Below are 13,242 nucleotides of genomic sequence, written 5' to 3'. Positions count from 1 at the left end.
ATGACCCTACGCAAATGTTACGCCTTCTCCAAATTTGTTTGAAGAGTGATGCACGAGTTTGGTCTAAAGCATTTGAAGAGGAGTTGCGTGTGGCTGATCCACCTGTAAGGTTGAGTTGGGACAATCTACGACATGGGTTGGAAGTGGAGTTTGTGAAGATAGAAGATCCTGACAAGGTGTGGCAAGAAGTACAGGCTTTGGTGCAAAAGGAAGGTGAGCCAGTAGATGCGTACATACTATAAGCATCATTATGGGAATGTCACAATGTGACGCCTATAGCGATGTAAATTGTGTCACTTATGCAACAATCGTGTATTGCCTATGCGAGACTACGGGTGTTGCATATGCTATGACGAGCATCGCTTATCCAACATATAACATATGTGCATCACATAAGCAATTTTCTAAGGGTCACTTAGGCAATGTATATATGTTTTTTTTAGACGCCGCATAAGCGATGCAAGAACATTTTGTTTTCTTTTATATTTTTGTCGGGAAGCTCAAGCTGAGTTGAGCTTCCTGACTGTGGAGCTTTCTCTCTCATACACACACACACGTGCATACTTGCTCTCTCTCTCTCTCATACACACACACACACACACACACTTGCTCTCTCTTTTTCTCACACACACACACACTCACACTTGCTCTCACTCTCATTCTCACACACACACATACACTTGCTCTCTCTTCCTCTCACACACACACACATACACTTGATCTCACTCTCTCACACATATTTTTTTCTCTCTCTCTCTCTCTCTCTCTCTCTCTCTCTCTCTCTCTCTCTCTCTCTCTCTCTCTCTCTCTCTCTCTCTCTCTCTCTCTCTCTCTCTCTCGCACGTGCGAATGAAACGTTGAGTTTCAAACTAATTGTAGGACATATAAAATGACACACACATCATTCACTTATGCAAGACAACACATGGATCACGGTACTTTGTTTTTCCTCTACTCATCACCACTTTTTTAAAAAATAAACTTGATCTAAGAAGAGACGGTTCACAAGCACAAAGCTGATCAGAATATATGTACAAAGGGTGGGTTCAGATTAGGCGACGGAAGATAAATGCAAAGGGGCGTTGATGCTCCATGGCGAAATCTGATTGGTTGGAGTTGAGGCACTCTTCCGCCAGGCCCTCCATTTTTCTTCCGACCCTCCCCCCCCCCCCCCCCCCGAAGAGTTGATGGCCTCTCTCAGTCCCCCTTCACTTTTTCACTTTTCCTCCTCCATGCTGTTCACACTAGCCTACGGCAGCTTTGCGAAGACTAGGTTCTTTTGCCGGTTCAGTATGAACCGAGCCAAAATTATGGGGATGTCATGAGATGTGCTACATATACATCAATCGGGAAATAGTGGGAGAGGGGAGCTAGTGCTACCTGAAGCTATCTCAAGAGGTGCGCACATGAACTACTTTGAAAGCCGCAACGGGTATTAAATCTGACGTGGCATGAAAGGTGCAGCCGCTGCGTCTTTTGCGTCAAAGTAGGGGCAGCCCACGTAGTTAGCCGCTGCGTTTACAGGTATTGCGGGCACTTTTTGGTTTCGCCACCTCCCAAGTGACATCACGGAGGTTCCCTCCAACTGCAGCGCCATTACAGGTGACGATATGCAGCAACCCTACTTGCAAGCGCCACCTTCCCTAGTGCAAAAACTACTACAGAGGTTTAGGCCAAGCTATATTCGACCAGCTTCAACCCATCTACCCAACGACCCCCACCTTCACCTGCATGCACGTCGGGCATTGCGCACCTGCATCTTAACCCACCACCTGTAGCCTCGGGCTCTGCGGCTACAGAAAGTATTTAACAAGCCAAGACTGCGCTATTAAAATGCATATCGCTGCCCGTTTTTCCAAGACGCTAAGCGAGCTAATTAAGCTCCAAGCAACCAGCTGCACACTAAGGTATCCAATAACAATATGCTCTCTCTCTCACACTCTCTTGGTCATGGTCGGGAATCGAAGGCGCATACCTTAGCGCTACTGTAGAGTCCATTTATCTGCTTCTGTACCCAAATTCAAGTTAAACTCAATGCTATTGCTTCCTTGTAATGACAGTAGCGCTACTATAATGCATTGAGAAACTTGAATTTAATTGTTCTATGTGTGTGTGTGTGTGTGTTTAAGTATGAAAAATCCCCTCATAATTGAACCATCCTTAGACAATTAGATTAAATAATATATTAAATAACAATGTTTTATAAACAAGTTGTCATAAATCATTTCATATACACCAATACAACTTTTCGTATCTAATGGAGAATACAATCATTTAGATCAGAAATTTGGTCTTTGATTATTACAATATAATATCTTAGTGTTGTATCTTAAGTGCCCATGCTTTGGGATGAGCTTTCACCACATCTACACGTAGAAGGATCCAGTTGGTACATTAGCTGGTAAATTGGACGATCTTTCGTTACTACTACAGTTTTCGTTGTAATCCCAAGGAAAGAATCTCTTACCTGCCACCATCCAAGAAACACAAGCCTGTCAGAACTAGCATTACTTGGGAAGATAGGTGTCAACGACTCCCTTCCCTTGTTATTGGTGTCAAAAATTACAACACAAACTACCACCATAACAAAGATCTAATATCAAGTTTGAGCCATTTATATATGCTAATGTTTACATCTTTTAATTCTAGAAAAAATTGGACAACATCTCCTTTGTAAATTGGATCAATTTTCAAAAGTCTAGTCTACTACCATCTCTTCCGAGACCCCCACTTGAGGATTAAGGCTCTTTTAATTTGAACAAACTTCAAAGTAAAACATTTGTGTTAAAAATTATGTACTTATCCAAGAGCATCAAAAAGTACTTTGTAATTGTGAAGTCACCACTATATACGTACCTTCATCAGAAGTGATTTCCTGCATACAAAGATAGAAGTATATGTCTTTAAGGCCATTTTGCTAGGTGGATGTTTTAAGTTGGACAACATATTATTTACATACAAATATTATTTCAAAATTTCCGGTCATTACCACTTCCTTGAAGATCTTTACCAGAGGCATAAGCATATTTATGCTAATGATAGTCATTCCCCATCCATACATTTATTATTACTTTTGACAAGTTCCGAGAGCAAGCAAATATCTCTGTGATAAAAAACCAATGCCTAAAATTGATCAACTCCAAGTCTAAAGGGTAATTTAGACCAATCAGGTCACCCCGATAACACGCGAGTCCATTCATAATACCACCTTCCATATGCACAAACAATATTTTTCCAAGCAGATAGACTGTATAGGGTCTCTAACCTTACACGTCTACCATAAACCATATAAATCACTCCATGATCCAATTCCAAAACCATAAACCATAATCTAATCACATCGCATGGGTGATCACTCCACCCAACTCGAATGAGGCACAACCAATCCTATATAACCACTTTTTCGTATTGCAACTCTGAGTGCCAAACCCCAAACATAATCCGATACATACACTTTAGTGCCGACTTCCAGTAACCAAATGACTAATGTAGTTAGCAATCCAGGTAGATATCAGGGCCAATGGATCCCCAACTCCGGTCCATCAACTCAGGCAAACTCACATCAGTGAATAGAAAATCCAGAAACTTCAAATTATGTTAAGTACAAAACCCAGAAATGGACACTACTACTTGCAGGTTTCAAATGTTTTTCTTTCCGACATACCTTCTAAGAACTTGTTACTTATCAAAAACCCAAAATATACTGAGTAGGTGCAATTGCGATCATGTCAAAAACTCTCAGTCACAGGTATGCCACAATATATCAGCACCAGTAAAGTGTCCATTATCAACTCAAGACACGGACTATGCAAAAGGATACTACCGCCAGTCCAATCTCTAGTATAAGATTAGGACTTCTATGTTTAGTGAACGTTTTTCGAGAAACATTCCCAAAGAAACCATCTGCTATTATATGCAAGCAAAGAACCAGGGTATGGCGAATCGGAACTATGTATGCAAAATTTTTGGCAACATTTCCTTTGTTTATGCTCAGTCATTTCAAAAAAGACCAGTCAATGCCATCTCCCATGAGACCCTCACATGAGGTTGTATGCAACAGATAGTGACAATCATTTCCTCAGACAAAGAGTGTCTTTTATTTTAGTTTAATCCAACCTTGTTGCATTCAGGTCAAATGATAAGTTTGATAAACCATCCGAACTCTATATGAATTGCACAACATGAGAAATAAAAACCATATTTTTCATTAAGTTCAACTAATTAGTTGTGAAAACCAAAAAACCTTGTACACTTTCTCAAAATCATGAGCAAAAAAAACCGTTTTAAGATAATCTAACTATGGACTGTGTTCGAGATTAATAGTGTCAAGCTAGATTAGTTTAGTAAGCATTACTGAACTTAGGATAAAGGACCTCACATTGTGTTTAATACCAGACATCCAAATCGACTTTGAGCATCATTCAGGCCTATGTACTGAATATAACCAAGTTGATTTCAAGTGAGGACAGGGTCAGCTCCATATATTTTATCAAATATTCATATGCCTTACTCTGAGTGGAAGTTTATCTTTGCAATACTCTGTTTGAAGCACTATGTAAGAGCATATCCCCTAAAAATAAAAACATCTGTACAATCACACCTTAACTCAACCAAGCATGGAAAAGATATGTACTGAGTAGGTGCAACAACACCTACTTGATTTGTAGTAGCGGAGATTCCGAATACCCATAGTGTATGGGGAGTCTGCTTGGATGAGAACCATCAGGTCTTTCGGAGAAGGTTAATTGTATGAGTTTGTGTGGCGATGAAGGCCAACATGGGGAAGGAATCAACACGAGAGCCCTGCTGCTATACTGTGTGACAGATTGCTGAAACCGTCATGGGCATGTGAGCTTCATTGTATAGGGTTCCAGGCTACGCAACCAAAGATCCATTGTCTGTCTATCATGAGCAGAACACCGCAGCAAAACTGTAGGAGAAGAGGGAGATTCACCGGGGTATCGACAAAAATGCATGCGCTCATGAAACTGCGTAGGGTTTGTGTGTGTGTGTGTGTGTGTGTGAGAGAGAGAGAGAGAGAGAGAGAGAGAGAGAGAGAGATCTGTATGTGAGCGCACCTATGTATCGTAAAAAGTGCCTATGCTTGAGAAACATTGCAGGAGAGCTCCACGCAAGTGGTCTCTATGTGTGTGTGTGTGTGAGTGTGAGAGAGAGAGAGAGAGAGAGAGAGAGAGAGAGAGAGAGAGAGAGAGAGAGAGAGAGAGAGAGAGAGAGAGAGATCCTAGTTGTGTGGTCACATTCGCCAGTGTTAGCTCGCGGGGAAGTACCAAGCAAGAAGGGCGTGTGGTGATGCAGACTAATAATCACCCCTCGATTCTAGAAATAGAGGGGTTATTTTTATGCACCCATACCTATAGTGGTTGACTTCATTATGAACCCTCACATTATGTGAGTTGTCTCATGCAAGTCCACCTCCAGTTCAAAGCCCCAGCTAATCCAAAAGAGACCAGTTGTGAGGTGTATTCCCTTAATTAGGGTTCTAGGGTTTATCAAGCCAGGGAGAAGTATTGTGACAAGAGCAATTCCAAGAAGCACTGTATGCAAGAGAAGTGCATAGGTTTGTGTGTACGAGCATGTGTGTTTATGTTTTGACACTCCTCATAAGAGGGCAATACACGTCTACTGTTTGTGCTAGTAATAATGATGCCATAGAGGTTAGTCAGAATGCGAGATAATAATAGATTAGGAGTGGGTTACCTAGCTTTAAATAAGGTAGGTAGTTTTTAGGTGACAGAGTTACTCGACCAAAAAGGCATTTAAACCATACCTATTTTTGGCAGATGAGTTGGAGTAGCAGCTCTAGGTTAGCACATCAAAGAGGGAAGCTGTCAGAGGTTAGCCAACGACTTGTCAGCTAGATAAGTGTGTGTGTGTGTGTGTGTGTGTGTGGCCCTCCCCCATCCCAGAGGAGAGATCCGCTTGGTGGAGGATGGTCCACCAAGTGGACCAATCCCCCACCAATTGTAGTAATTGCTTCCTAAAAGTTTCCATGTTTTATAGCTCAGTCACTTGTACGGTGTTAAAAAGTATTAGATGTGAGACTACTCATTTGTAATGTGTTTGAAGAGAACTTAGATGTAAGTACACCCAATTGTTGTATGATAAAGGGGTCCTCCAGGGAGGAGAGTAAGGTATTATGAAATCTACATACCTGATATCTCATGATTTGGATGATGTCACTCCAAACTTGTGGATTATGTCATGGTGTTGGTTACTGTACCATACTCCGATTCTGCAAGATAACATGAAAATCCATACCTGCTCGAGGGTGGTTAATGCTTACAGTATTTGGATTATATGTAAACATGTATATGCTTGACCAATTTAGAAGCTGAGAACCCCGACCCATCCCTTTGGATTGGGTGGATCAAGCTAATAATAATGTAACTTGTATTAAAGAGTAGGAAATCCAATTCTTAGGGTATAAATACCCATACCCTGCCAAAAATCATTTGATTGAAGTCTGGATAAATTGGAGTAGCTATATTATTATCTCATATATTATTTAATTCCAATTGCTAAGCATGGCACTAGTCGGACCAAAGACTAGTAGGGAGAATGTGTGTGTGTGTGTGTGTTTAAGTATGAAAAATCCCCTCATAATTGAACCATCCTTAGACAATTGTATTAAATATATATTAAATAACAATGTTTTAAAACAAGATTTCATAAAGCATTTCATATACACCAATACAACTTTCTGTATCTAATGGATAATACAATCATTTAGATCAGAAACTTGGTCTTTGATTATTACAATATAATATCTTAGTGTTGTATCTTATGTGCCCATCCTTTGGGATGAGCTTTCACCACATCTACACGTAGAAGGATCCAGCTGGTACATTAGCTGGTAAATTGGATGATCTTCCGTTACTGTTGCAGTTTTCGTTGTAATCCCAAGGAAAGAATCTCTTACCTGCCACCATCCAAGAAACACAAGCCTGTCAGAACTAGCATTACTTGGGAAGACAGGTGTCAACGACTCCCTCCCCTTGTTATTGGTGTCAAAAATTACAACACAAGCTACCACAATAACAAAGATCTAATAGAAAGTTTGAGCCATTTATATATGCTAATGTTTACATCTTTTAATTCTAGAAAAAATTGGACAACATCTCCTTTGTAAATTGGATCAATTTTCAAAAGTCCAGTCTACTACCATCTCTTCCGAGACCCCCACTTGAGGATTAAGGCTCTTTTAATTTGAACAAACTTCAAAGTAAAACATTTGTGTTAAAAGTTATGTACTTATCCAAGAGCATCAAAAAATACTTTGTAATTGTGAAGTCACCACTATATACTTACCTTCATCAGAAGTGATTTCCTACAATAAAAGATAGAAGTATATGTCTTTAAGGACATTTTGCTAGGTGGATGTTTTAAGTAGGACAACATATTATTTACATACAAATACTATTTCAAAATTTACGGTCATTACCACTTCCTCGAAGAATCTTTACCAGAGGCATAAGCATATTTATGCTAATGATAGTCATTCCCCATCCATACATTTATTATTACTTTTGACAAGTTCTGAGAGCAAGCAAATATCTCTGTGATAAAAAACCAATGCCTAAAATTGATTAACTCCAAGTCTAAAGGGTAATTTAATTAGACCAATCAGGTCACCCCATTTCCGTATTGCAACTCTGAGTGCCAAACCCCAAACATAATCCGATACATACACTTTAGTGTCGACTTCCAGTAATCAAATGACTAATGTAGTTAGCAATCCAGGTCCATCAACTCAGGCAAACTCATATCAGTGAATAGAAAATCCAGAAACTTCAAATTATGTTAAGTACAAAACCCAGAAATGGACACTACTACTTGCAGCTTTCAAATGTTTTTCTTTCTGACATACCTTCTAAGAACTTGTTACTTCTCAAAAACCCAAAATATATTGAGTAGGTTCAATTGCGATCATGTCAAAATCACTCAGTCACAGGTATGCCACAATATATCAGCACCAGTAAAGTGTCCATTATCAACTCAAGACACTTACTATGCAAAAGGATACTACCGCCAGCCCAATCTCTAGTATAAGATTAGGACTTCTATGTTTAGTGGACGTTTTTCGAGAAACATTCCCAAAGAAACCATCTGATATTATATGCAAGCAAAGCACCAGGGTAAGGCGAATCGGAACTATGTATGCAAAATTTTTGGCAGCATTTCCTTTGTTTATGCTCAGTCATTTCAAAAAAGACCAGTCAATGCCATCTCCCACGAGACCCTCACATGAGGTTGTATGCAACAGCTAATGACAATCATGTCCTCAGACAAAGAGTGTCTTTTATTTTAGTTTAATCCAACCTTGTTGCATTCTGGTCAAATGATAAGTCTGATAAACCATCCGAACTCTATATGAATTGCATAACATGAGAAATAAAAACCATATTTGTCATTAAGTTCAACTGATTAGTTGTGAAAACCAAAAAACCTTGTACACTTTCTCAAAATCATGAGCAAAAAAAACCATTTTAAGATAATCTAACTACAGACTGAGTTCGAGATTAATAGTGTCAAGCCAGATTAGTTTAGTAAGCATTATTGAACCTAGGATAAAGGACCTCACAATGTGTTTAATACCAGACATCCAAATTGACTTTGAGCATCATTCAAGCCTATGTACTGAATATAACCAAGTTGATTTCAAGTGAGGACAAGGTCAGCTCCATATATTTTATCAAGTATTCATATGCCTTACTCTGACTGAAAGTTTATCTTTGCAATACTCTGTTTGAAGCACTATGCAAGAGCATATCCCCTAAAAATAAAAACATATGTACAATCGCACCTTAACTCAACCAAACATGGAATAGATATGTACTGAGTAGGTGCGACAACACCTACCTGATTTGTAGTAGCGGAGATTCCGAATACCCATAGTGTATGGGGAGTCTGCTTGGATGAGAACCATCAGGTCTTTCGGAGAAGGTTATATTGTATGAGTTTGCGTGGCGATGAAGGCCAACATGGGGAAGGAATCAACACGAGAGCCCTGCTACTATACTGTGTGACAGATTGCTGAAACCGTCATGGGCATGTGAACTTCATCGTATAGGGTTCCAGGCTATGCAACCAAAAATCCATTGTCTGTCTATCACGAGCAGAACACCGCAGAAAAACTGTAGGAGAAGAGGGAGATTCACCGGGGTATCGACAAAAATGCATGCGCTCATGAAACTGCGCAGGGTTTGTGTGTGTGTGTGTGTGTGTGTGTGTGTGTGTGTGTGTGTGTGTGTGTGTGTGTGTGTGTGTGTGTGTGTGTGTGTGTGTGTGTGAGAGAGAGAGAGAGAGAGAGAGAGAGAGAGAGAGAGAGAGAGAGAGAGAGAGAGAGAGAGAGAGAGAGAGAGAGAGAGAGAGAGAGAGTTGTTTGTGAGCGCACCTGTGGATCGTAAAAAGTGCCTATGCTTGGGAAACATTACAGGAGAGCTCCACGCAAGTGGTCTCTATGTGTGTGTGTGTGTGTGTGTGTGTGTGTGTGTGTGTGTGTGAGAGAGAGAGAGAGAGAGAGAGAGAGAGAGAGAGAGAGAGAGAGAGAGAGAGAGAGAGAGAGAGAGAGAGAGAGGGAGAGATCCTAGTTGTGTGGTTGCATTCGCCAGTGTTATCTCGCGAGGAAGTACCAAGCAAGAAGGGCGTGTGGTGATGCATACTAATAAGCACCCCTCAATTCCAGAAATAGAGGGGTTATTTTTATGCACCCATACCTATAGTGGTTGACTTCATTATGAACCCTCACATTATGTGAGTTGTCTCATGCAAGTCCACCTCCAGTTCAAAGCCCCAACTAATCCAAAAGAGACCAGCTGTGAGGTGTATTCCCTTAGGGTTCTAGGGTTTATCAAGCCAGGGAGAAGTATTGTGGCAAGAGCATTTCCAAGAAGCACTGTATGCAAGAGAAGCGCATAGGTGTGTGTGTGTGTGTGTACGACCATGTGTGTTTATGTTTTGACACTCCTCATAAGAGGGCAATACAAATCTACTGCTCTTGCTAGTAATAATGATGCCATAGAGGTTACTCAGAATGCGAGCTTATAATAGGTTAGGAGTGGGTTACATAGCTTTAACTAAGGTAGGTAGTTTCTAGGTGACAGAGCTACTCAACCAAAAAGGTTTTTAAACCATACCTATTTTTGGCAGATGAGTTGGAGTAGCAGCTCTAGGTTAGCACATCAAAGAGGGAAGCTGTCAGGGGTTAGCCAACGACTTGTAGCCAACGACTTTCCAGCTAGATAAGTGTGTGTGTGTGTGTGTGTGTGTGTGTGTTGTAGCGCTACACCTTTAGGAGCTTCTGCAATGTTGTTAGCCACTTTGCCTTTGAGCTCACTGCTTGGTGTGTTAAAGTAGGAAAACCTTTCTCGGCTTTTACCTAATGCTGCTTATGGTGATGCTTGCAGAGATAAAGAATGGAGAATCAACGCCCTCATTTGCGACCGAGTTGTCCACTTTTGAGTGCGTTCATGACATATCGGCCTCCACGTTCCGTCCACTGGCACCAACCACCTCCTCCAATTCAGCCACGAATTCTGCCCACGGAGCCAGTCCCCTCTCCTCCACCACACGGTGGATTCCGTCAACTTCTGCAAGCCGGCGACTACATTATGCACGATCATGTCAATGTGTAGCAACCTCATCCTTCAGGGCTCCACTACATGTCGCCAAACCCTACAGATTACAATAGAAAGGTAGGCATGCCTGCAACGGCTCCACCCACAGCCATGCCGGTGTTCCTACCGAGCATTCCGCCACTTGAACATTCATCGCCTATAAGTCTCGATGGCTCTGTGCCATCGAATCCTTCTCTGCTACCTGCCATGGAGGAGAAAATTCCTCTACTGGAGTTTCCAACCATCAAGGCACCCTCTCAACAAGGAACTGAAGTCAGCTCAATCACGAAGGATTTTTCTTCAACAGTGGTGGTGCAAAGAGACCCAAAGAGCAAGGCTAAAAACCCTTCAAGCTCGAAGAAAGGTTTGGAGTGGTCAACGACGAAGGTTGTGTGCTTGATCGACTTCTTCCAAGAGAAGTGGACAAGCCTAGGCAAAGGAAACTTCAAGCAGAAGCATTGGTCTGGCCTTGCTCAACAAATGAACTTGATGTTTTTGTACACCTACACGGCCCAACAATGCAAGAATAAATGGGATTCTCTACGCAAGACTTACCAAAGAGAGAAAAGGGCCGAAGAAGGCACTGGCGCATACCCATCTACTTGGGAATTTTTTGACAGAATGTCTCAAGTTCTCGGGAGAACAGCCAAGGTGCGTGGGTTGGCCGGTGGCTTCAATGGGGAGGCCTTTCTACCTGGGGCACCAGAGGAGGATGAAGACGACGACAATAGTGACGCTGACAATGACGACGTCAACATCAATAACAATGATGGGAATCAAAATGTAGCAGCCCCCTCCCAAGAGGGATCACCAACCACACCGATTAGTAGTGTGCCAAGCAATGCAAGTGCCGAAGAAAGTTCTCGTGGTAGGACTTTTGACTCCGTTCGGGGCCAACGATGCAAGAAGAGACGTCGTCTGTCTGAATCCGACTCCTCCTTGGGTGCTGAGCTGAAGGAAGGGCTCTCCAGTTTTGCAGAAACCATGAAGGAGGTAGAGCTTTGCAGGATTGAGGCTGAAGTGCGTCGAATTGATGCAGATGAAAGGCGTGCATAGAAAGATGTCGAGATTCAACTACAGATTGCACGCATTTTGGCAGGTGGACGAGATGCTTCATATCAGACAACATCTTGTAAGGTTGCCTCTTGATGTAATTAGGCAATAAAATAAAGCAAGGCCAATGTCTTTTTTATAAAACTATTACTGCGATAAGAGGTTAGTGCCTTGGGAAGATTGTGAGAAAAAGAGTTTAACATAAACTATCTTTTGACATCAAAGAGAGTTAGCAATCAATACTCAGAAAGATAGTGTGTTGTGTTGTTAATGAGTGACACACACACACACACACAGAGAAAGAGAGAGAGAGAGAGAGAGAGAGAGAGAGAGAGAGAGAGAGAGAGAGAGAGAGAGAGAGAGAGAGAGAGAGAGAGAGAGAGAGAGAGAGAGAGAGAGAGAGAGAGAGATGGGAGTTAGAGAGTCAATGTAGTGCATATGTGAATGAAATTTTTAGGGAGATAGAGGTATATAGTTAATGTGACTGAGGTAGAAAGTTAGTGTGTTAGTGAGTAAGCAAGATGAAGTGTCACTTAAATAGCCAGAGTTACAATGTTGTTGTTTGTGACATATAGATAGAGAGTTGATGGGGGAGATATATTGCGATATACAGTTAGTGTATTATGAGATATATATATAGAGAGAGAGAGAGAGTTAATGATTGAGAGATACATGATAAGTGCAATAGTGAGTTAGTACGTTATTGAGTTAGTACAATAGTCAGTTAGTAGCAATAGTGACAATCAATATAGTGTTAGTGCAATAATGAGTTAGTACGTTAGTGCATAAGTGAGACACCGTTAGCAAGTTGCAGTATATGTTAAATAGCCAGAGTTACAATGTTAGTGTTAGTGAGATATAGATATAGAGTTAGTGACTACTGAGATAGATCGTGAGTTAGTGCGTTAGTGAGTTAGCAAGTTGTTGCGTAGTTTAGATAGCAAGAGTGACAAAGTTAGTGTGAGTGAGATATAGATATAGAGTTAGTGAGATTTTGCGATATACAAATAGTAAATTATAGAAATATAGTTAGTGCAATATTGAGCTAGGGAGACGATATGGAGTTAGAGCGACATAAAGACAGTGACTTACATATAAATTTGACAACCAATATAGAGTTAGTGCAATAAAAATTTAGTACATTAGTGCATAAGTGAGACACTGTTAGCTAGTTGCAGTGTCAGTTACATAGCGCGAGTTACACTGTCAGTGTTAGGGAGATTGAGGTATATAGTTAATGGGTGAGATAGAGAGTTAGTGCGTTAGTGAATAAGCAAGGTGCAGTGTCAGTTAAATAGCCAGAGTTACAATTTTGGTGTTTGTGAGATATAGATATAGAGTTGATGGGGGAGATATGGAATTAGAGCGACGTAACGGTAGTGACTTACAAACACATTAGACAATCAATATAGAGTTAGTGCGATAGTGAGTTAGTATGTTAGTGCATAAGTGAGAGACACTGTTAGCAAGTTGTAGTGCCGGTTAGATAGCGCAAGTTATAATGTTAGTGTTAGGGAGATAGAGGTATGTAGTTAACGAGTGAGATACAGAG

At 41.0% G+C, this 13,242-nt stretch overlaps 1 pseudogene; it reads left to right on the top strand.

Annotated features, from left to right (window-relative positions):
- The first annotated feature begins 10,631 nt into the window (after window positions 1-10,631).
- On the top strand, window positions 10,632-11,786 carry LOC147443590 (uncharacterized; annotated as a pseudogene).
- The last annotated feature ends 1,456 nt before the right edge of the window (window positions 11,787-13,242 follow it).

This window comes from Adiantum capillus-veneris, chromosome 13 (assembly GCF_014529385.1).
Source record: "Adiantum capillus-veneris isolate H3 chromosome 13, ASM1452938v2, whole genome shotgun sequence".
Taxonomy (NCBI): domain Eukaryota; kingdom Viridiplantae; phylum Streptophyta; class Polypodiopsida; order Polypodiales; family Pteridaceae; genus Adiantum; species Adiantum capillus-veneris.
This window is presented reverse-complemented; position numbering and strand designations above follow the sequence as displayed.